Source organism: Anolis carolinensis, chromosome 5 (genome assembly GCF_035594765.1).
Source record: "Anolis carolinensis isolate JA03-04 chromosome 5, rAnoCar3.1.pri, whole genome shotgun sequence".
Taxonomy (NCBI): domain Eukaryota; kingdom Metazoa; phylum Chordata; class Lepidosauria; order Squamata; family Dactyloidae; genus Anolis; species Anolis carolinensis.
The window spans coordinates 140,478,274-140,504,617 of record NC_085845.1 but is presented as its reverse complement, the minus strand read 5'-3'; the positions used below and the strand labels follow the sequence as shown (position 1 = coordinate 140,504,617).

The following is a 26,344-nucleotide window of genomic DNA, read 5'->3' as shown; positions in this document are numbered from 1 at the left end:
GGATTGGTTTGAAATCTTAAATATTCTAGATCTGAAACATTTAGAGGCATTTCTTATATCACATGTTTCATCATGTCCTATTTTAAGGTTTCTTTCATTCATCATAATAATGCAAAAGTCTACTTGGAGTATAACTTTCTTCATGGTGATGCTCTGCTTTTGAAACTCCTTACCTAGGGAGGTCTATGTGGCCAATTCCCTTCTATCATTGGAAGAAAAATGTGAAACCTGATGCTCACTAGATATTTAGGACTACAATTATTATAATTTCTAAGCATTGTCCATGTCATCTTGGTCATATGGAAATTGTAGTTAAAAAAACTCTGGATGACACAAGGTTATCTAATATGTCTAGCCTTATTTTAAGCTATCATTACAATACTTTTATTTAGACTTTTCACTTCAAGATAGTCTCATTAACTGGTTAATTTAAGTAAACATTTCATTGATTGTATGTATGCACATTGTGCATTTATTTATTGTGTTTTGGAAACTACATCAAAGTTTTTTTGTGTAGTTTGGTAGCTTATCAAATGTAATAAACAAAACAGAAATACATAACATTTGATAGTTACCAGTCTATTCCAGATAGTATATCAGCTACAGTAGTTTATATGCAATTAGATTTAATTTCTGAACACTTAAACTTTTGTAATTTCTGACATGCAAAGGCATTTCTGATTCTTGAAATCTGAACATTTGTCAGATTTTCAAATTTGGCAGAATTTTGTCTTTATGATCAATATACATAAACTGTACAAAATGAACAACATGGCTGACAGGCATGTGCGATCCATAAAAAAATGGTCCAAAGTACTTACAAAGCTAGGGTGCTTTGTTTCTGAAGTGTTTCTAAAGTTTTGATGGTGAAATTTTCAGAAGTTGAACAAGACTAACGAAATTTTGTTACTATTTCATTAATGGCGATTTTGCATGCGCATTACTGCAATAATTACTACTATTGGGGACAGTTATGGGACTCCTATCTCCCTCATTTTTAAAGCTATCAATGTGAAACTTACTACAGTGTTAGAACACATTTACCACTGTTAGCTCACCAAATTTCTGAATGTTTTACTTATCCATTGATTTTTGGTGAATTTTATTTTTTTTATAAAAACATTTTTACCTAATAAAGAAAATCTGTTCCTGGTGTGAAAGTGTTATTTGCTGTTTAACTGTGTGGTCTTTATTTTGAAAGTAGTTGTTCTACCCAAAAAACTTTGTTTTTGTGGCAGAAACTATGTTAAATTGGTGGAGACCAAACAAAGGAAAATGTGCTATAGGGCAATGTCCCTTGCACAAAGACAGTTTTTGCAGTGTAATAATCTTTCATGTTTTATGACAGAACCAATTAGGAACTGGGAACAGAAATTGTAGTACAGACACCATCAAGGGACAGAAGTTGTCCTCTTTGCAGATTTTGTGGGAGGGACAAACATCTCCTCCATCCTGATTGGTGCCTTCTGATGCTGATGCAGTCTGGGAAATGTAGTTTAGAGCAGGCCTCACTTTCCAAAACACATAATTAAATTACTATAATTTGGAAACTTCAGGGGCTCCTATCGTCCTCATTTTTAAAGCTATTGGGGTGAAACTTGCTACAATGGTAGAACACATTTACCACTCTTTGCCCATCAAGTTTTATAATGTTTCATTTATCCATGGATTTTGGAGGAATTTTCAAAGTTTTTATAAACAACATTCTTTAAAAAAAAAACTATTGTGGATGCCTCTGCTGACATTGGCAGAGGGACCTGTATGTTCAGTAAGGAGGTGAGATTGCTTGGTCACACAGGCACTTCTGTTAATCTCAGAACAGGGGTTCCCACATGCTTAGAATGAAAGAAGGGAGATTAGCCTCTTCTTCATGCTGGTTGTATAGGAGCCCAGCTCTGATCCATCCCCTTTTCATATGCTGATGAGTACCAGTGTCCTGTCTGGATAGTAGATCAGGCTGAATTGAGAGCCCAAAACCCATCTTCAGGAATTGGGTGTTACCTGACTCCAAGCAGAGGAAAGCGGAGAGAAGACGGTGAAAGGTGTGATCAGCATGTAGGATGGCTTCCCAGAACATGGGAAAAGATGAGAGAGGGAACAATGTAGAATGGTTTCCCCTGCTTTTCCTCATTTTCTCCCCACCTCAGAACAACAGCTTTAAACTACAGGAAAGGAGATTCCACCTGAACATTAGGAAGAACTTCCTAACTATGAGAGTTGTTCAATAGTGGAACTCTCTGCCCCAGAGTGTGGTCGAGGCTCCTTCTTTAGAAGCTTGTAAGCAGAGGCTGGATGGCCATCTTTCGGTGGTACTTTGAATGTGATTTTCCTGCTTCTTGGCAGGGGGCAGGACAGGATGGCCCATGAAGTCACTTCCAACTCTATAGTTTTATGCTTGCAGTGATAGATAATATTTCATCCTGGGGGGAAAAAAACAGTTTCCCAAGATAAACAAAACTTCCCTTAAAGTTAAATTGTTTCTTTTGTTTCATTATACAATCTGTGAGAATGACAAAAAGCAATTAAAAATATAATATCTCTCTTATAATTTGTTTTACTCAGTATTAGAATAATACTTATTACTTATTACAGCTTAGAATAATACTTATAACCACACCAAAACTAATTTTAAACCATTAGCAGAACAAAATGGACATAGCCAAATTTTGCCTTCTAGCTTTCAAGTGAAAGGAATTAAAAGTGGCAGAGAATAAATGTGAAAGTGCTTATAGCTGAAATGCCATTAATGTAACTTCGGGACACTGGTGCTAATTTTTAGGAGGGCAAAGTCCTCTAATAACTTCAAACAATTATTTCACTTGGGAAAAAAGGAACAGAGGTTTCCATGATGTTACAGAGCCAGCTTCTTCTTCAAGTCCTGTCACCCCAAAGAACTGTGGCCTCCTATTACATCTCATTCATTTTTACAATGAAGCATCCAGTACTTTATGAATTTATTCTCTCTCCCTTCTAGTCATGAATCTGAGAGGGCTAGGACGTATTTACTTAACTGAAGCCCATGAAAGGCAACAAATGCTGAGTCCCAGTAGTTTCCTCAAACTTCTGTACACCCCAGTGCCTGGCGATATATCAAGGTTTTTAATAAATACATCAGACATACGATGTTGATGCACTAGCAGCTTGTAACAGCAATTTCTCTGCCAACCTAAACTTTAACTTTTTAATAAAGAATTTAAACCAGAGAAGTTAAACATTCTTCAGTCTTGCTTCGGAGAAGGAAGTAAAAGTTTGAATTGGCTCCATGACCATGAGCACTCTTCTTTAAAACATTATTGAATGAAGATCAGAAAATTTCATTTAACACCCAAGCAGAACCCAGGAACTTACACAATGAAACAAAAACCCAAATTCACAAATATCTCCCGTTTTCATTTTATAATAGTTTTTTTAGACAAATGCGCATCTGTTTCTCTCTTTTTGTTTTAGGTTAACAGTGAAGTGTTTCTGAAAGTAATTTGTCAGTTCGACCATAATCTAATCAAAACCTCTTTCAGCATACATAGTAATGCAATATATAAAGATAGCATATCCTATGCTGACATATAGCCAACTTTAGGAAAACATGATAGTTTCTCATATATGCTTTGATGGGACCCTTTCTCATGACACAAGATTTTAATGTATTTATTTATATACCATCTTTCTGCTGAGATGGAACATGCTATTATAGCACTATGATTTCACTTCAGCTATGAAATCATGGGCTTTTTAATTTTGTCAGGGGCACTAAAGAAGTTTTCTGGTAGAGAGCTTCTCTGACTGCCCATTCTGGGATTGCACAGCATAGAACCATAGCAGTTAAGGTGGAATGGTAGTGTTATAAATAGGGAGTGTGAAAGGGCCCCTGAATTCTGTTTGGTCATCTAAAGATAAACAATTGACATTAGGTGCTGGAACTATTGGAAAAAGCATTTGTGAGTCTGCCAAGCATTTATGAAATTTAACCTCTTGTTTTTAACAGCAAGCAGTTTCCTTCACTTGATTTGTAACTGGCTTGCTATTTATTTACAAGTGTTTGTGTTTTCAGGAATTCACATGCACCTTATTATATTGTTCTCTGGGAATAGTAGTTTGCCAACATCAACCAAGACTAAAGGGTGTTTGGAAACACAAGTACCAGTATTATCATCCTTGCGAAAATAAACAAACTCAAGAATAGGAATGGCTTTTTAATAGGAATGGTAGGTGGATTTGGGGCTAATCCACACTACACAACTACTCGCCCGGGGCTGTGGCGCAGACGGGAGAGCAATGAATCACTGACCAGGAGGTCATGGGTTCGAGGCCTGCTCGGAGCTATGTTATTTGTCTTTGTCCTATGTTAAGGCATTGAGTGTTTGCCTGATATGTGTGGTGTGAGCCGCCCTGGGTCCCCTTCGGGGTGAGAAGGGCGGAATATAAATGCTGTAAAATAAATAAAATAAATACAGAGCTACGTTCCACTTTAACTGCCATAGCAACATCCATTGGAATCTTGGGACTGTTAGTTTAGGGAGGGACAGTTAGAATTCCCACCTAGAGAGATTTAGTGCTTCAACAAACTACAAAGTCCACGATTCCATAGGATGTGGAACCATGACAATTAAATTGGAACAATAGCAGGTTAATTGTATAGTGTCAGTGGACCCCTTATTGTTTAGGAATATCAATTGGAGTAGGAGCAATAATAGGTAAATAGTAGAGTAGAGATTACACGGGAAACTTAATATTTGAATGGACTCCAAATCCTGTAAGAAATAAAGAAGTGAAATTAAAACTCCCCCAATTTAAAAACTTTGCCCTGCATCCTCTTTTAGTCTTTTAGTCCAAAACCACCCAAAAGTATGATTTCAATAATAGCATTGCTTGGCTCTTACTTTCCGAGTTCCTAATTTCAGTCCTATGCCATCTCATTCAGGTTTGGCACAAGGCTTTTAATTTCAGCTTTCCAAATATTGTATCTTCGGGATTTAACTTAAAGATGGCTGCTTCAGGCTTTAAAAGTGCAGACTAATGTACAAAACCACACATTTTACCCATTATAGGATATATAAAAGGAATGTTTCCTGCAGTGGAGATAAATAGGATGGTCACCCACAGTTTTCATTGATTTAAGTTCTACAGTAAATTCATGGGAATTGCAGCTGCTCAGCTTCTTTGAAAACCTGGCCACTGTTCAAGTCCCAAAGGCCATATCCTGTATATACCAATTCAAGCGCTTAACCTTAGGCACCCAGTTTTGAATTTTTTTTTCTTTTTGCATACATGATCAGAGGAGTTGATTTCATTGTCAAGAGCCCACTATTCACAAAAAAAGAAGAGGAAGTCAAGCTGAACATCTAAAAAAAGAAAACCTAAAACACTTTCTTTCTAGAACAGAGAAGCTCTAAGATACTGAATCTTACAAAACATCAAAGTATTGGGGAACTGGGGGACACTTTGTATTTTGATTCTTTTAAATGCACTTTTATAGTAATAGCCAGTTGTAGAGAAATTGTGATCCAGATACACATCTCAGTGTGTCAGTGACTTGGTGACTCTTCTCTTGAGCTACTTTCATGATGTCATCACTGGCTATCAGCTAACTTTAGCTAACTATGAAGCGAAATATTGTGATTTATAATTTTTTAAAAAGGAGAAAAGGTTACTTAGGGATACTAAATTGTTCAGTTGGAATCTTTATCCTTTGATTATGTAGTTGGCTGAACAAAAGCATTTTCCTTCATTCTGTTCCAATTTAATTCCCCTTTGCAAATGACCTGATACCTGACCTATTTTTTATGCTTAGTATCCTGAGGAAAACAAAAAATATATAATATATATATATACAGTGATTCTTGTTAATCATGACATTTTATATTTCATGTTCCAAGTCTTTGGAGGTTTTTTTTTTTTAAAAGAAAACCTGGAACAAAAGTTATGCAAATAGATGAAGCCTAGCTATGTTCTCTTAGTAAAATTCAGCATTAAAATTATTAAACTTTCACTCAAAGTGAACACAGTATTTTAATAGTAGAGCCAAGGAAAAAAGTATTCCTTCTTACTTCATAAATTGCTTTATGTTTTAACACATCACAAATTAGGACTTTAAATAAACCTTCATTTTTCTTTCCCATATATGCAAGCTTTATTTAAGACAGGTTTGGATTTTCTTTCAAGAAATGCTTAAATTGAGGCAGGTTTTTCTTTCACTGTCATACTGCTTAATACAAATAATAAGACACTATATCTGTATGTAAATGTGTGTGTGTGTGATCATGCAATCTTATTCATGACTACTCAGAAGTCAGTCTCATAGAGTTCAATGGGGATTGCTGACAGATAAATTGGTATAGAATGGGCTGGAGGAGGGCTAACAAGCTGAAACTTAATCCTGACAAGACAGGGGTCCTCCAGGTCAGTTGTTTGGCCGATCGGGTTTTGGGTGGCAACCTGTGCTTGATGGAGTCACACTCCCCCTGAGGACACAGGTCTTTCTAGACTCAGCGCTGACGCTTAATGCTCAGGTGTCAGCGGTGGCTGGGAGGGTCTTTGCACAATTAAAGCTTGTGCACCAGCTGCGACCATACTTCGAGAAGTCTTACTTGATCATGGTGGCCCACGCTTTAGTTACCTGCAGATAGGAGTACTGTAATGCACTCTACTTGGAGCTGCCTTTGAAGACAGCTTGAAAACTGCAGTTAGTGCAAAGGTCAGTGGCCAGGTTGATAAGTTTCTGGTCAGTGGCCAGTGGAGTTGTTTAACAAGGAGATAGATCAGGATCATAAGGGAAGATGCGGTCACGAAGATAGGCAGGTCCCGAACCATTTAGGGCTTTATACGTGATAACCTACACCTTGAATTGGGACCGGAAACTTATCACCGATTTTGGACTTTGCCATTCAATCCATTGAAATAAGGAGACAAATACAACAGGTATGGGTTCAAATATGGGCAACTTTAGTAAATGTTACATAATTGAACTTTTGTAATTTGTAACTTGAAGCTAATTTTAATATGTGGTGTGAATTTGGTGTGGAATGAAGTCACGGTAGTGGTCCTTCCCAACCTACCCCTGGGCTGAATTTGGGCAAAACACCAGGTCCACAGCTGAAATAATCCTGGATGACCTTTAAGGGAAACATGTCAGAGAGTTCTGCCCCAAGGATTAGTTGAGGACATAATCTCCCATTCCTAAGCCATTTCCGTTTCCCCTCACCTGGGTTGTTTGAACCTCAGGTGAGGGTTTCCGTTCCTGGCCTACACACAAATGAGGTGCCTTGGGTGTACACCAAAGATGTCAATCCCTTACTGCTTTCCGCCATAGCCTATTTAAATAATCATGCCTTCCAATTTGCCATTTACAACAGTATAGGGTAGGTGTAAAACCCTCCTAGACCATAGGAGGGGGAAAATTCTTACTCGGTCTCATAGGGAACCAATTTTACACTGTTAGTGGTGGATGGTTGGGTGGGTCGACGTCTTGCAGCAGAATGAAGAACAGCGGTGGGCTGCAACCAATGTATCTCTGCCCCAATAATCAGATCTGGTCGGATCTATTTTAACATTCTCCCTTCTGGAGGGAGGTGGCAAAGCCACTTACTCCCCTCCAGCTGTATAACGGAGGGGGTTGATTCTCCTCACCTTTTTAAAAACATGTGGATGCGAGCTGCATTAGGAGGGTGGTTTTCATGTGAACCATATATATTGATCTCACTGGAGTGACATAAAGGACCCCCATCCTAATCCATTTTCATTTTCCTTCAAATTAACCTGTTTTGGTCTCTCCCTTTATCAGTGATTATTCCATTTGAACTACCATGGTTCTATCCTAAGGAATTATGAGGTTGGTAATTTATGGAGCAGTATTTGGAGTTCCTAATCAGAGCCTCTTGCACTTTGCCAGACACCTCATAGCAAGATTTCTTAGGATGAAACCATGGAGTTTAAGTGGAATAATAACACTGTAACTGTGTAGTATGAATGGGTACCAGAGCATAAGGACTGTGGTATGGGGCAGTCAAGACAAAAACTAATTACTTTTGTGGAAAAAACAAACTGAAGATAAATCATATAATGCTTTGCAAATGATGTCATTTTCTTTCTACAGCTAAGCTCCAGCCTGTTATTTCTTTTCTCAGCATAACCCAACCAAAGAAGAAAGGGAAGTTCCAGTCTGTGTGCCTTAAAAAGCTTTCCTTCTTCAACATCAGCCTGGATCTGGATCAAATAACCCTTTAGTAAAATAGGTCCTCCACTTTTTCTGGGCTAGTAAAAATGGGAAAACAGCAAATAAAAAACTGCTATTTTTTACCTAATGGAACAGTTTGCTAAAGATCTCTTGGGCTGGCTCTGTACTGCCCTATATCCCAGGATCACATATTATTTGCTTTGAACTGGATTATACTACACTGCCAGATAATCTTGGGTCAGATCCTGGGATATAGGGCAGTGTAGATGCAGCCTTGGTTCACCAGTGTAACTCTTGGGCCATCTTCCACAGAACATTGACCATAGAGTTGTTCTGGGTGACTTAAGTTCCATCGCTTCAAGTTGACTTGAAATGTGGTGGCTACAAAACACATGCCATCAATGTGTGCTGCAGTGCAGATTAAAAGTTATACAGCACATTAAAGAAAGTCACAGGAAAGTCCAAATAACCCCCTTAATGTACTGGACTAGGCTGAAATTGGTTCCATATAATGTGAAGCACATTGTGGACACCATGCTGAAGTGCCCTATAGAATCTGGAAGGTGCAGTTGATGGGACTTTCAAAAAATATCCGAAGGGCACAGCTAGCTAGCAAGGAGCTAATAGGTTCCTTGGGAGGGGCAGATTTCTCCCACTCCTTACTGTCACTTCCTCCCCCCTTTTTCACCTCATATGCCCCTGGAGCACTTCTCTCACAGAAATGGAGGGGACCACAGAGCAGTCTGAGGCCAAATTAATGTAATTGGTTCTCTGGCCTCAAACTATTTCTGGATCAGTCAATCTAATCACCTGCACAACAAAACCTATCCCCCTAAAACCAATTTCAGACCAGTCTAAGTGGTTCATGTAGATATGCTCCTAAGGTAAAGGTAAAGGTTTCCCCTGACGTTAAGTCCAGTCGTGACCGACTCTGGGGGTTGATGCTCATCTCCATTTCTAAGCCGAAGAGCCGATGCTGTCCATAGACACCTCCAAGGTCATGTGGCCAGCATGACTGCATGGAGCACCGTGACCTTCCCGCCGGAGCGGTGCCTATTGATCTACTAACATTGGCATGTTTACGAACTGCTAGGTTGGCAGAAGCTGGGGCTAACAGCGGGTGCTCATTCCGCTCCCAGAATTTGAACCTGGGACCTTTTGGTCTGCAAGTTCAGCAGCTCAGCACTTTAACACACTGTGCCACTAGGGGCCTCATGATATGCTCTTAAAGATATTAATCAAATCAATGGCTAATCAAATCTGAAACAATCAAACCTACAAATGTGTAGGGCCAATTGTAAAATCATTCAGTGGATCACATGAAGACCCAGAAGCCAGGGAACAGTGGGGAATCTGTGGGGCAGTGCCCAGCTTCATCCCCTTATTGTTGTAGGTCATGTGCTGTCAATCTATGGCATTGGGATGCTGTTCCCAGCTTCCTTGCATGCTATCCTGGCTTCTTCAATGAGAAGACAGGTAGTCACCTGACTCCTCAGGGCTTCCTACTAGTGAACTACCAGCATGCTGCCAGCACACTGCTGTCACAGAGCCCCACTGAAAGTAGCCCTGCGTCTTTTGATGGACTCTGGCAGACTCTACCCCGGTAGCATGTCGACAGCATGGTAAGATGGGGAAAACCACCCATCTGATGAGGTGAAATATGTGAAAAGGATTTTGAAGACTTTAACATTCTTATCATCCATTACTACTGTTGTTATCCTTTTCGTTAAAGTATGCCACAAATTTACAAATTAAGCAAATCTGTTGTAATGATGAATGAAAAACTTATTCCACAGGCTGCTCAATGTATATCAGTTGACATAAGAATGCAGGAGGACTTGCCTGATAAATATACTTGTCTGGTAAATATACATTCCTGAGGCATAGAGTTTCATACCAAGTGCTAGCTAATAAAGATCAGAATAAATATAAAATGATGTTTAGTTAGTTTGGTCAAATGAAAGATAATGGCAACAGACACATAGGAGGAAAAAGCATTATTACCCCATATCATGTCTTGCCTGTCAGTTTTTTTGGACTGAAAATATGCCTTGGGTTGTATAGTATCTCCAGGCCAACATTAGAGAGAGACAGCTTGTATTACCAGCACGATCTGTTCACCATCTTTCAATAAGCCTCTAATGACAACAAAATATTCCATAGATGTTCCATCTGTGTTTGTGTAAGAAGTGAACGCATATCATGTGCTAAGTGATAAGGATTCTGAGGGGAAAGTTAACATCAGAGGAGATAACTCGTGACATTTTTCCCTTCAAATACCATTTCTACTGTAAGCTTTTACAGCTCATAAACTGAAGCCAACTTTCAGCATGATCATTTAATTTGTGAAATGTAAGCCATAGACTGGGAGGGGGAACGCTGCATATTAATCTTTGCGACAGATGACAATTCTAGATCCAGAAGCTCAATGGAGTTGAGCTGAATGGAACATAACAAGTCTATTATCCTAACAAACTACAGCCTTCTGTCTCTCAGAGGGCCAGGAATGCCCGCTCAGTATAAGTATCTGATCACGGAAGAATATAAAGAGACAGTTAAACTGAGTAATGTTGCATAACTAAACTGCAGGATTCAAGTGGAGTATAAAACCTGAAAGTATTGTTTTAATCAAAGATGTGATGGTCTGTCAGTGCTTCATTATCCTGATCCAGCTGTGAATGTGGTTTTTTCAAACGGTTCCTTTTCCAAATGCTAATGTTTCTGATGACACACCCATTCTGTGACCCTGCTTTCCTCTGGATGCAAGAAGCAGCTTGTGGAAGATGTGAAGCATAACTTTTCCCTTTAACAGCTTGACACGTCCATCCACAATGAGCCAATATGCTAAAGACATCAGCACATCACATCATTCATAAAAAGCCAAGGCTCACTGAGTAAAGTCCATTTTGCTGTATTACCAGGTTTTCCCAATCCCAGAGATTATCCACACTATAGAAATATAGCAGTTTGACACTACTTTAACTGCCATGGTGGCACCTTAAGAAATCTTGGGATTTGTAGTTTGTTGTGTCAGTTTTCTGACTACAAATCCTAGAATTCCATAGCCAGTTAATGTGATATCATAGTGCTATAATACTGTCAAATAACTTATTATATTACAAGTTTAATTATTCTTAAGTTTGAACCAAAACAAATCCATGATACCAAAAAAAGCCTTAAGGATGTAGATTGGTAAATTAAAGCGAAAATTATAGTATCCCGATTCCTATGACAGAATTCTGTTGAACCTGACTATAATTATTGTTCTGTGCCCTCACATAGTTTCTGACTTAGGGTGTCTCTATCAGAGAGTTTTCTGTGGCTAAGGACCTTATTGCACACACTGAAGAAAACCTCTGTTAAGTAGGCAACCCGTGGCTAAAAAAGGTTAGATGAGGACAAGATACATACAGGATTCATACCCACCCAGATCTCTTTTTTCCATATTAAATATACTTGCCACATGGCTGACAGATGACTCCTCCCAATCGGTCCAAGGTTCTCCTATGTCACTATCATCCCCCCCCTTAAAGATAAAATTTTGGGGAAGATCTTATGCAGCCACCCAACTCTGCCCATTCGTGCCAGTGGAGAAACCCCAAAATATCTTATCTAACCTTTGAAGCTGTACAGTTCTGAAATTTAAAAAATAAAAAAAAAATTAAGAGAAAGTCAAAAACCTTAATTGGTTTAATCACGATCCTTCTTAGACTGCCAATAGAAGTACAATGCTGGCCATTTTGGTAAAGGAGAATCAAGCGGCATGAAAAGATCACCCCCAAAACATGACCTGAATGGCAAGTCACTGGCACAGAGGATGGCCTGCTGATGGCCTACAGGCAGATGTACAAAAAAGTGCCTCTGACATGCATGGAGAAATTAAAGATGAGTGGAATAGATTGTTTTCCATTTTACAAAAGATATTAGCTGCAGATTCTTTACCTATGTGGGTGTATTTATTTATTATTTATGTACTGTATTTATACCATGCCCTTCTCACCCCGAAGGGGACTCAGAGCAGATTACAGTATGGGTTACCTATAAAATAGATTTTGCGCCATGTGATAGAACAAGTAGGAACCAGTAGGCAAAGGGTTGTAAGACTGTGTGAGAAGGTCTTAAGAGTGTGTGGCTTGCCTAAGGCTACCTAGAACACACAATAATGGAACCCATTTTGGTTACAGTGACATAAGATGGTTGAGGATAAACTATGATAGCTAAAGAAAGCTTCAACACATTCCTCAAGGGCTTCCTGACTCCAACTGGATGCTGCCAAATACATACCATGATCTTTCCTATGAAAGAGTGATATTTGTGGGCTATGAAATATGTAGCAAGATGGTCAGATAAGACTCGTTTTACCTTCTAAGAAGTCTAAAGCCTTGCGTAGTAGCATTTAACATACTACAGACTCAAACAGAGCTGATTCCAATTGATGTGTCAACCAGCAGCCTCCATCCTCCAAAAGCCACCTCTGTATGTCAGTATGTGAATTTGATCTTTCCCAGCTGATGTGAGATGAAAAAAAAAATTGACGCGTTTTTGGTGGAGATGTGCCAAACCACCTTAGAAAATAAATCATTTACAGTAAAACAGGACAATCCCCTAAAGCCCAGAGGCAGAATGAGTGTTTTGATACATGCATTACTAATTAACTGTGAAAAGTTTTGAACAGGCCTAAAGTCTGTGTGTGCAAAAGTAGAAGGGAGCACTAGCTAGCTACCTTTTATATAAAAGGTCATTAAAGAGGCAGAAAAACAATGAAATTAACCATACCACAATTTTGGAATATATCCTGTCTTGGGTCCCTCCCTCCAAAGCATACACAGAGCTTTTTATTTTTATTTTTAACCTGATGTGATGCTTCATGTCACAGTCAGTATTCTGCATCATAACTCATCTGACATAACCTTGGGTGATGCAAAATTTTTATAACACTTGTTTCTCTTTTTCCCCCTTCTCTATTTTTCCAGACAATAATGACTTCAACCTGGAAAAAGGCTTACGGCTCAGACAAAACTAGCCTAAATCTAACCTTCAGTTTGGAGTCTTGGATAATGAGGTAAAATATGTATTATTCACTCGACTACCTATGGACTCAAATGACAAAAGAGTGAATATTCCAGGCCCAACACATTCTTAGTTTAGGAATCTCAAGAGACCTTTTGCATCGGCGCTATTGCAGTTTGATTTTTGGACAGTGGGGGAGAAATAATGATACTTTTCATGGATTTTAAAAGGTGTTTCTATGGCTCTTTGGCAGCCTTAAATAAGTCTTAGCACTGGTAAATAAATGAACTGTTAAGTCACTTTAACATCTGAAAAATAAGCTGCAGGTCCATTATCATTGGAACATGTTTCTTTCTTCTCCAGTGTCAAATCTCGGGGCTGTAATTTTGTAGTAAGGTGACTTTTCTGTTGAACCTTTTCAGGCAGATCCTTGCAAAACATGGGATGAGAAAATGTCATTTATCATATTTAAATGAAAATATAAATAAATACACGAGCATTCTAGAGGATCAGATATATGGAAGCAACACATATGCTGATGAGACAAAATATAAAGCTATGGCCAAATTCTGTATGCACATGAATTTCTGATAAATTCCATGTGACATCTGTGCACATAAGAAACTAAATTGCTAGGTGACATAGTATCTAAATTATTTTCTATATGCACCTTAACTGTATGTCACTCACAATGTTACACCCAAGCCTCTTCTGATTACAGAGAAAATTCAATCATCATTCACGATCCACACATGGTTATACACTGGACTCCCATGTTACTATTAAATGTTGTCTGGGAAAACTGTATTCTACCAGTTAATATTGTTGAAGACACTACAATGACTACACCAAGTAAGGAAAAGAGAACCTGTAACATATATAGGGGCAATCCCCAAGCCCTTGATCAGATATAACAGTAGAGATTTCCCTTTGCTTTGTTTTTCCTCCATCTTTCCATGGTAGAGAACATGGAGGAACAGCAAATCTACATGGGCATTGACCCAGGACTGCTAAAAAAATCTATCAATCCCAACCCTAAGGCTCAGTAGGTTCCTAGAAGCACTGGCTGAATGTAGTATTTTTTCTCTCTGAGTTTATGGCTTGTAGAAGGAAGAGGAGTAGCATAAATAAGCAGGGTCATCTCTGGTTAGTCTTTGGACCACCAACAAATACCAGATGCTGTAGGCTATATTTCAGAGGAAGGAGCTGGCAAAATCTCCTCTAAGTGTTCCTTGCCTAAGAAACCCTATGAAATTCATGGTTGCCTTTAGTCAGCAGAAAAACTGAAGAAACATGCCCAAGAAGAAATGAAGTAATTTTAGAGATGTTGCAGTGATCAATACATCCATCGGGTTCATCATCCATCATCCTGACCCACCTCTGTCATGAAATATCTAATGTTATGAAATATATTATGTATGGTTTAAGTGAGAAAGGTGTACAAATTAGGCTGAAGATACCATCCTAAGGAATAAGGCCTAGAAAACAACTACAATTCATGGACTGTAATTTAGAATTGCTGATGAGACCTGTGACAAATGATTAACTGTTGACATTGCTGACTTGAGGAACTCTTGGTGGAAAAAAAACTTGTTTACATTGCCAAAGACAATGGTTCTTTTAAGTAAGGAGGTCAACATGGTGGCTCCTTATGTTTGTCAACATTATGAAGGAAGCAAACAAGGCTCCTTGATAAGGAAAACTAATTAAGCAAAGTATACATCTCTCCAGGAACTGATGGAATCAACATGTTTTAGCTGTCTCTATCAATAATTTACAACTTTCAGAACCAAATCAACAGAAAACACTACATAAAAGGACCCTTTTTTTCTCAGAAAAAGTGTGTCAGACCAACTGAACACCATTTTCTGAACACCATTATGAAAAGCCATTTCCTCTCAAGAAGCTGATCAACTTCAACAAGGATGGCAAGAATGCTTAATGAATGAATGATGAATGAATGTTAGATTATATATGTAAATATTGATGCAATATCCCCTTTTGTCTATGTAATCAATATAATTATTATAAAACCCAATACAGGAGTCTGTCTACTTCTTTCTCTGAAATTGCCTCATGCAACTATCTCACTGAAAGCAGAATAAAAGAACCTATTTAACATTTTAAAAGTACTTATGACACCAGTGCACAGTGCATTTGCTGCAGAGGAGCTGTGTTTACAAGGTAGAGTTAAGCCCACGGGGTGAAGTAAATCTGAGAAACCACCTTATGTACGAAACACTTCTTGGAAGCCTTCTTGACCTTGGTGAAGGATATATCCACAAATAGGGTTACACACAAGTTGAGAATAAGAATTGAATTCCGCCTGAAGATCACAAATATTCTCTCTTATCTATAATGATTTTGTCACACAGCCATTGGAATCACCCTGCATTGTCAGAGGGCATGGGGAACCCGGTATCTCACGCCCTGCATCACCCGGCTCCAGATATGGGTGACCCCATGGGGGGGGGGAACATGGACCATGCAACTTCCCCTCATTGCTTTTGATGGCAACACAGGAAAACTCCCCCATTGCTGCAGCAGTGGCATGTGGCAGTGGCATGCACCAGCCCTGCCCTACATCACTCAAGGAGCTGTGGAAGCATTGCTTCATGGGAGTCGGTGAGCTCTGTAGGTGATGTAGGGTGGAGCTGGCATATGCCACCAAAATCCGCCCTTTATGATGAGGTCGTAAGTTCTCCACTTCACCTTCCAGTGGAAGTTGACCACAGAGTCACAATGAAAAAACCCAGAGATTTGCAGAAAGATCATAGTAATAAAATCCATCAAAAATTAAATCCATGAAAGTGAAACCCGCAACTGTGGAGGGTCAACTTTATACTTGTATTATACATGTGCAGATACTCTTATAGACTATTGGATATAGAATCCATTTGATCTGATCTGAAGGTAAACATGCATTCTTTTTGCACAAAAGAGAGCAGATTAATTTTTATTCAAAGCTCTATGTTCATCACTAAATAAATTCACCTGACTCTGCAGAAGAATATTAGGAATAGTATCCTTTAAAATAGTATAATCTATTTTGACATGTTCTGCTGTCCATCACATGGTGTGTGTGTTTTAATACAAAGAAATAAACACAGATATCCTTGAGAAGGTTGACTTTGCTAGGTTATGGTGCTCCCTTCGGTGAAGGGTTCTTTTACTAAAATCCTGTAGTTATCCTTTACACTGAATTTAAAAAAAACCCATGCCTTTAGGGGTTGTAGAGTCCTTGCTGTGATTTACATAACTTGCTGTCAGCTGGCATGGCAGACACCAATTATAGGGAGCTTTGGAACCACGCTACCTGTAGCTCTCCATGGAAGCCATGTTTCTGTTGTATTAAATCTGTACCAAAGTGACAGTGGGAGGAAAAGGAGAAAAATAAATGGTGCTGTGAATGTTACAAGTAAACCTCTGGGAACAACAATATAAGTAGGACAGTGATACAGACAATACAGTTTTGCACAGAAGAGCCAAAATTGGAAAAATAGAAATCTCTCCATCACTAAACCCCATCCCCCAAAATCCCTTGTTCCATGAAAAGTAGAACGATTTTCAACAGCACTAAAATGCTAACATTGTAAAATGCATTATTACCATTTAGCTTTAGTGTGGTAAAGAGGTCCAGCTGGATTAGGTCAAGAATACATTGGCAAAGCAGCTATACCCTATACAAGGCAAGCAATATGATTCTAACAAGCACCAGGCATGCAGCAGTATGTCGCTAAATGAAACACTGGTGAGAAATGGGAAACTGAGCAAGGTCAATTCTGGTGGGTACTTAGATGGGAAATCACCAATTGATAGTACTGCAAGCTATATATCAGAGGAATGGACTGGCAAAACTACCTCTGAGTATACCCTGTCAAGGAAAACCCTGTGAAATTAATGGGTCACCATAAGTCAACAGGTGACTTGAAGATGCGTTCACACACAAACATACACCCATGTGCAATTTTAGAACAGGTAAGGATGAGAGTTAAATATGTTTCATATTTAGTATGAACTGGCCAAATGTACACTTCTGAAACATATGTGAATCAGAACACAATTAAGTGCACATTTCTGTGAATATTGCAATAAAGTCCTTCCATTTAAAAAAATCCATACCAAACCATATACTGCATTTTTTTTTCAAATTCATTTTCTCCCCCTGTTTGGTAGTACTGAAAATAGTACGCCTCTTACAAAATCCAGAAAACAATTTTTGCCCAAGAATGGTGAGAGTTAAACATGTCTGTGAATTGTTAGCCTTCATAAAACATCGGATCTAATCCTAGAACCTCTTTGGTATTTTGTCACTAACCTCTAGGTCTCTTCTTTCCACAATCTGCCAACATGTACACTGTTCATCCACCTTTCAACTGCATGGTATGTGTGTTAACATGAGCTGGGAAATGTAAACAGATCCTAATCTGAAACTCAGATGTATTTGCATATCATATGATAGAAGCCATCATGGTGTAGCAATTTCAGTGTTCAGCTATGACTCCAGAGATAAGGTTTCAAATCCCTGCTAGCCATGAAAACCCATAGGGTGACTTGGGTGAATTACTCCCAACCTCATAAATCCCTGTGATAGTATTCCCATAAGTTGGAAATAACATGAAGGCACACAACAACAAGAACAACAAGAACAACATGACATGACAGACATTTCTCACACACTGGGATTTTCTTCTCCTTTTCTCCCTTCTATAGACTCCTTCTATAAATTCTGGAATCTTTACAAAGTAGAACCTGATGGCATATGCTGCTGATAGAATCTATGGACACAACTATGTGAGACCATTACAAAGTCATAAATAAATATTGGGCATTAATGCAACTAGGATTTTGCCTTGCAGAAAACTACCTTACTTGTGTGAAGCCCATTTATGTTTCACATGACATTTTGCAAAGGTTGAACTGGGTTGTTCTCCAAGGCTTTAGTTTAGTTTCATTCATCTGAAATACAATAGAGGTATAGTGGAATAAAGGAGATAATCTGGTATATTTTCATCCAGGACTGAGAGCTAATTCTCCCTAGAAAACTAGAGTTCTCTCTGACCTTGTGGAAATCTAGAGAAATCTATTCTTATCCTCCTCCCACTACCCCTCCATGTTTATGAACAAGCCCTGGTGAGCTTTGCAGATTAACAAAACCAGAAGCAAATAATTTTATAGAGTATTATGGAATATATTATTAGGATTCAAGGTTTGATTCCCCTTCCTCCCATAAATAGTATCTCAAAGACCTGCGATATCCACTTTGTTAAGTGTCGGGTTCAAGAGATTAAGGGCAATGACTAGCATATAGTTCACTTTTATTTCCATCTCACTGCAACCTCACATCGCTATACATCTGTTTTGTTGATTCAGAAGAGCCCTTGAGCTGCTTTACAGTTGATTTTGACAAGTGCTACAATTTGATATGGGTAGATAATTCTTGCTGAGATGATTTCAAAGTACAGAAATTATAATTTTGAGTAGATATTACCTTTCTTTATGATCAGAAATTTCATGTAATATACTGTTCACTTAAGCATCTTAATCACATTTTCTCCCCCCTTTTAAAAAAATATGACATTCTTTTCATCTAATCGAGCAAAGTATCACAAATTAAAATATTGTTCTAAATATATCTTATGTCTGGCTTTTTTTCTTCTTTCCCCTCGCATGGCAAAGAAGATCGTCGAAAGAAGACAACGAACCAAAAAATAAAATAAAATAAAATAAAATAGTTCATTCCTAACCTTCTCTTCAAAACTATTTGGTTTGGGATTTAATTAAACAGTAAGACATGACAGACTGTACGGGAGGGCTCATTAATGCACACCTTGGGTGCATTTCAATTCCAGCTTCTTCTGCTGTTGAGGTGTGGATTAATCAGCACTACCCCTTGGCCCAGAGCATTTATTGTGATTATAAAATGACCACTTGGAAAAAAATAAAACAAAATGTTCTAATGGCAGGAAAAAATCATTCATCATATCTGATGATTAGGAGTTAAGAGTAACATTAAAAAGAAAGAAAGAATAAATAAAATAAGATTCATGTTTTATCCAGTGGTGCAAACAGTGTTTTTCTCAGATCAGGCATAGGCAAACTTCAGCTCTTCAGGTGTTTTGGACTTTAACTCCTACTGGCTGTTAGGAATGGTGAGTGGTGGGGTCCAAAACACCTGGAGGGCTGAAGCTTGCCCATGCCTGGTCAAGAAGAACTTCATGATACATGTTGTTGCACCCCAAGGCAGCGTGAGCACTGGAAACCAGATAGAGAGCAATAATCATATAATATCTTTATTTAAAAAAAATTATAAATTCAGGAATGGCTAGGTGGAAAGGTTGAGCAGATAATAGTCCTTTATGAAAAGGTATGAATTAGTCCAAAGAATTGAAGGGAAATGTCCAATATTATTGTCCAAAGTCCAGAAACCGAAACACGCTCAAAACTGTTGGAAAGTTCTGAGCGGGGAACAACAAGGAAGCAAGACTGAATAACAAAGTCCAAAGTCACTAGGAAGTACTTGATATCAAGGCAGGAACGTGATGAAGCTGAGGCAAAACTTGGACAAGGAAGTAGACTTACTCCGGGTCTACTCAGGAGTCGCGGCTCGGCTTGGCTGCCAGGATCTGGAAACTTGACTCGGAAGAAGCAGGAGGTAGAGTCGGTGAACCTTTCTCAGGAAATAGCAACGTTAACACCGTGAAGTGTCCATGGTGCAAAACACTTTTAGGGAACTTAGATGTGATCACAAACAAGGAAAGCCAAACTCCCTAAAGGTTCCCAAGGGAAAACTTCTATCCATTATCCCCTTGAGATGCCAAGCGATTACTCCTGCGGAGTTCTTATTTCTCAGATCTCTGGCGATGCAAAAACTCTCTTCTGTTGAAGGACACATTCTCTGGGGAACTAAGAACATCTGGTTCAGCCATGGGAGTAATATTTTCACGTTCTCTCCCAATTAAGGAATCATCCGAACTATCAACAGCTGGAAGCTGTAATTGGAAAGAGCTCTGTGGACTAGGTAAAAAGTCAGAATAAGCTTCATCCTGGTCATAGTTCATTCCTGGAGCAAGTTCAGAAGCTAAAGGTGGCTGGGACATGTTTTGCATGTCTTGATGGCCAGTCCTGAAATAACAAGACCAGACACATGAGATTGAATGAAATAAGGGCCACTTTATTGAACATAGTAAGTATTAAAGACTAAAACTTGCCAAACTTGCTAGAGATGGAAAGGAACCTGGTTGAGGTCTTCATTGAGGCAAGTGTCTACCCTGAGTGAATGCATTTGACCCTGAAGGCAATCTAGTCTTTAGGTATTTCTTACTCCAGATAGTCGTATTTGTGAAGGTAGAACTAGGGAACTCCCACACCCCTGCAAAAAGGGAGAGACAACCCCCATGTCTGTCCCACGGGCAATCCCATTCTCAGCTCTCAGACCTCAGAAACAAAAGATGTCATTCCTGAGCTTAACTCTTCACTCAGATAGTACCAAGGTATACAGTGATGTTTGGTTTCCCCCCCACAAATCTACCAGTGAAACCTACAACAACCTTGAGCCGATTCCCCATACCCCCTTAGACAGCATGGAGTAGGCATGGGGGTAGGGGTTCTCTGAAGAGGGAGACAATTCCTCTCTGGCCTTTCTAGGCAATGAGATGGAACTTATACTACACTGAGGGTGGGCCAAAAAGAGCAGAAAGGGGGATAGAGGAGGGCAGCCCAAACTTTAAAACCTCTGACTCCATCCTTCCTGTATATCCTGCTTTAGCATGAACATACATCAGGCAGTTTAACCCTGGTCTATATCTAGGGAGGTCATTAAAGGAGATCCCTGACCCAGAGCAGCCATGGCTGTGTGGTCTTGGTGCAAATTATTTCTACAACCAGTGGCCCTTTGGTATCCACTTGGGTTTGTTTCTTGGATCCCTTTGGATAGCAAAATCTGTGGATGCTTAAGTCCCATTATCTACAATGATGTTCCCCCAGCAACAGCAAGAGTATCCCTCTGGGCAGCTAAACCAGGCAATTCCAACTGGATAGCCCTCCATGAGGTTCTGCCTCCAGGAGGAAACCAAGAATGGGCAACTTGGAAGTCCCTAAACAGACTCAGAAGTGGAGTAGGCAGATCTAAAGACAACTTGGCAAGGTGGCACTACCTGGAGGAATCCTCCACCTTGTGTGACTGTGGAGCTGAACAAACAACTCCTCATATGTATGCTTGCCCACAATGCCCTGCCTCTTGCATGGAGGAGGAGTTATTTAAACCTACGGACAATGTGATTGCTGTTGCCCGCTTTTGGTCCAAAACTGTTTAGCTGTTTGTGATTCCTTTATTTTATCACTTTTTAAACTTATTTATTATGCAATGCTTTTGACATGAAATAAATAAATAAAGTTAGGAAGTTTTTCCTAATGTTTAGGTGGGATCTCCTTTCCTGTAGTTTAAAGCCATTGTTCTGAGTCCCAGTCTCCAGGGCAACAGAAAACAAGCTTGTTCTCTCCTCCCTATGACTTCCCCTCACATGTTTATACATGGCTATCATGTCTCCTCTCAGCCTTCTCTTCTGCAGGCTAAACATGCCCAGCCCTTTAAGCCACTCCTCGTAGGGCTTGTTCTCCAGACCCTTGATCATTTCAGTTGCCCTCCTCTGGACACATTCCAGCTTGTCAACATCTCCCTTAAATTGTGTTGCCTAGAATTGGACACAATATTCCAAGGCGGAATAGGGGAGTAGCACGACTTCCCTGGATCTAGACACTATACTCCTATTTATTCTTCTTTTTAAATATTCTAGCTAGTTTCCTTCTAGTATAGAACAAAGTTACATAGGCTCCCTAATTTATTTGGCATCCTCTGAACTAGTCTGCGGCTTCTGAACTTGCCTTAAGTATGAGGAAAGAAACTATCTCATCACTGTCATTCAAACTAGGATCAACTATCACTCTACTCACCTTCCGTTTGTGAAATGGGAAGAACTATAATTGTGTCCCTTGTATTAAGTAGCAAAATAACTCACTATTACTTGTTAAACATCTCAGGTAGGAAATCTCCTTGTCCTGTAACACAGAGTATTGTAACTGGAAAGGCATGGGATTGGAAGCAGGATATGGTCTCTGCTGCTGATTTGTAGCCCCCTTTCCATCCTGCAGACATCATTTCATCTTGAGTAAGGTCAAATGCTTGTCAAGCCTACTTGATGTTCCTCGGCACTGGATACCTATTGTCAAAATGTTTACTGCTTGAGAATTCCTTTTGCTAGAACTGACAAATTTAAAAAAACTTGTGATGTATCAGTAATGCTGAATTTGAGTCCTTGATGCAAATCAAAGTTTAAAAAATGTCCCACTGTTCTTATTCAATAGGAACAGTTCTGATTAATCTTCTGTCACCCCACTTTTTAAAGTTTTTAAAATATGCCAATTTCTTTCCTCTTCCCCCACTTTCCCTGGTTGTTCTTAACTTGCTCCAGTTGCAACCAAGTGAGTTCAAAGTGCCATGTTAGTTTACACTCAATTCATTCAATGGTGAGAGGAAGGCATAATCTAGCCCTTTCCAATTGCCTTGGGAAAAGCAAACTGCTGCACTTCGTCCTGGCTTGTCTGTTCTTCCTCATTAATGTGTTGTGCCATTTTGACCCTATTGTGATTTTTGTCTTTTTTTGTTTGGTTGTTTGTTGTTCTTGGTCAAATATGTCCTAGTTTTATCTGTAAAATATTGGAAATTATGAAAGAAGAATTTCTGAGACTCTGAGTATTAGAAGACAGGAGGCATATTCCTTAGCAGAAAGGCTCTCTTTGTTTTTGGGCTTCTCTGGAACTCTGACCCTGGTGGGTTAGACGATTGCAAGGTTGTGAACTCCCAAATTAGAATGCAATGGTCCCCAAGTAGGTTTAGTTTTTTAACATTTAAATTTTTTCTGTGGCCCCTATAACTGTGTAGTATTTTAGATTTCTTGGTTGAAGTTAGGTGATAGACAAAATTTGTCTTTGACATTTTGTTGATTTTTTTTTCACAGTGGCACCCCAGCCGACTTCAGATATCTTTGAGATCAGTTATTCACTTAAGATGGATTGTGGGAGGAATTAGACCTACGATCCAATAAGCACAATTGTGTTAACGTAAGTCTCTGGCAGAATATATATGTTGTCATCCAGGGGTGACAGGTTATTCCACTCCTCCATATGCCATAGCCTTTCACGTTTCATAAAGGAAAATCAGGACATGTGTGGCCACTCACCATTAGAATGTGGTCAATATGGTATTATTAAAGAGAAATAACAAATAGACTAGGAAAGGCTGCAGCAGTTTGCTTTTTCCTGAACTTACTGGGAAGGCCAAGATTATTCTCCCTCTTCTCCTCTTCCTCCTGTTGAAGTCATTGAGTGCAAACTCCTTTTGCAATTTGAATTCAGTAGCAGCACTGTAGCAACAGAAACAAGCTGAGAAAAAAGGAGGAAGTGAGTGGGAAACAGAAATACTAAGGACCTCATCAGATGGGCAGAATTGCATGTCCTACACTACTTTCACAGAGCTCACTGGCTCCTATCCAAAGATGTTGATCTACTTCTGGCAAAACTCCATGCCTGAAGAGGAGTGAAAGCAGTGTTGGCAGCCACTGTGGCTACAAGGGAAACTTCCCGTGTTGCATAAGGAACAATGGAGGGAAGCCGGGTGGCAGACACTTCCCTCCATAGGATGGGGTAAGTGGCAAGGAGGGCAGTGTGGGGTGATGGGGCCCCACGCCTCCACACCGGGTCCCGTCAGATTTGCCATGATCTGTGGCAAATCCAGTACAGTAGAGTCTCACTTATGCAACATAAACGGGCCAGCAGAATGTTGGATAAGCGAATATGTTGGATAATAAGGAGGGATTAAGGAAAAGCCTATTACACATCAAATTAGGTTATGATTTTACAAATTAAGCACCAAAACATCATGTTTAACAACAAATTTGACAGAAAAAGTAGTTCAATATGCAGTAATGCTATGTAGTAATTACTGTATATACAAATTTAGCACCAAAATATCACGATGCATTGAAAACATTGACTACAAAAATGCGTTGGATAATCCAGAATGTTGGATAAGCGAGTGTTGGATAAGTGAGACTCTACTGTAGTTGATGTGATATAGTCCTTAGACATTCGAAACATATCTAAAAAGTGGGATGTCACAGGATTAACTAAAACTATCACTTCCAAATCCAGGCATTTGAAAAGTATGGCATTCTTTTTGGATGTGAAATAATAACCATGAGGACTTGAGGCTATAGCTGCATTTCAACAGCCTATATTCAGCTGAGCATTTCAGCTGCCTTCAATTACTTAGGTAAAAAAGATCAGCTTCTATCCACAACTGAATGCTTCTGCTTCCCTAGTTGTGTGAAGGCAGCTGAAATGTGTCTGATCAGAGTTGATATCCTATGGCTGCTGTTGGGCTCCATAGGAGGAGAATTGTGCAAGAAGGTACAAGAGACCTCCTTCCTCAATGGACCTAAATTGCATATGTTGTCACAACACCTGTTAATGTCATGAAGGTTGTAGGCTTCAATTGCCGCACTCCAGTTCTTAGAAATTACCTACACACAGAGAGAACTAAAAACAGCAGAAATTTCCACCCTGCACTTCAGAAACTTTGTGGTCCTAAAGTTACAACCTCTGGGAATATTTTTTGTGCAATTTGTTTTAAGTGTATGAGAAGTTTGCACAAACTCTTGTTCAGATCCCATATGTTTCACCAGAGCTTCACCAGAGAGGTTTCTGATTCTGTAAATGCTACATCTCCCTTTTTGACCTGGGCCTACATCTAAAGCTTACTAGAGTAAATCCATTTGGAGAGAGGCATTTGAAAGCAACTGCGAAAAGAAGGTTACTAAACTCTTCTCCAAGCCAACACTTTCCCATATAATGGAGCCAGTATTCTCTTCGTTGGATTAGTGGGATGAGGATCACATCTGTCATTGCTCTTGGCCTCATCTTCCCTTGTTCCTTGGGTCTTTTAAATACAAATTTCACAGGGGTTGGGTATATTTTCTCAGCGATTGTGTGATGCAAGCAGTGGTTACTATGAAAATTATAGGGAAGGTAATGGCGTTCCATGCAGTCATGCCGGCCACATGACCTTGGAGGTGTCTACGGACAACGCCGGCTCTTCGGCTTAGGAATGGAGATGAGCACCAACCCCCAGAGCCGGGCATGACTGGACTTAATGTCAGGGGAAACCTTTACCTTTACCTTGCTCTTAAGCAGTTAAGAGTAATTAATGTTAGCAAAGACATGCTTAGTGGAGATGAAAACTGCTAGAAATGGTATCTTAATGGATCAACACAGCTGCTTCATTTTTCATAGTACCCTTCAACATGTAAGTATAGGGCCTATCGTAATTCAAAAATGAGCACTTCAGAATTTACCAATACACTGCTACCTAAAAGGCTTCCCAAATGTTTTGTTTATAGAAAAATGAATTAAAAAATGGCATACACAGCAATTTGCTACTACACTGAAAAAGAGAAAGGAGGAAACTCAGGAATGATCTGTAAATTTGCGGACTTGAATTTCAGGCTTTCTTTTCATAGAAGCCTCCACAAGTCATGATCCATTTGGAAAAAAAGAAAGAAAGAAAGCACTTGGCTGGGAGACTGCGAGTTTCAAACTAGTGGAGTTTGTGATTTTTTTGGGTAATTTCTTCTCCAGAGGAATATAGCCCAGAGTTTAGAAAATACGAAAAGAAACTTGTAGTAAAAGCTACTCAATTGTAGAGGAATGTTCAGGGTCCCCAAAGAGCAGAACAGAGGGAGACGAGTGACTGGAGGGGTGGGAAACAAGCAGCAAAGATAACAAAGCAGGGTTCGGGCTAAGATACCACAGAAAGCTAAGGGAATTTCAAGATGGTATGTATCAGAAAGAAAATTATTAGAGCAGCAGGGATGGAATGGGAATTCTTTAAAAGAGAGAGACACTCCAGATTCCAATCATGCCTCAAAAATAGGATCTGATCATGCAAACTTTACTCAAGGGAACAACTCCATAGCGGTGCAAGAAATCACATGAACATCCTGTTTCAGTGAGAAAACTTTGCAAGCAGGGATCAATGTTACTGCAAAAAAAATTAATGCACTGCAAACAGCTTTAATTGTACAGTTTAAAAGACATGACATTATTTTT

At 39.3% G+C, this 26,344-nt stretch overlaps 1 long non-coding RNA gene across 2 annotated transcripts in view; it reads left to right on the top strand.

The window, feature by feature from the left end:
* LOC134299481 (uncharacterized) overlaps positions 1–26,344 on the top strand; it is an 80,222-nt gene that overhangs the window by 36,905 nt on the left and 16,973 nt on the right. Inside the window, exon 4 of one of the 2 annotated variants that reach the window (XR_010006698.1) lies at positions 13,144–13,232. This is a non-coding gene — a long non-coding RNA (uncharacterized LOC134299481). Of the gene's footprint in view, positions 1–13,143; positions 15,219–26,344 lie in introns of those variants that run through there. The other variant, XR_010006697.1, reaches the window with a different exon arrangement.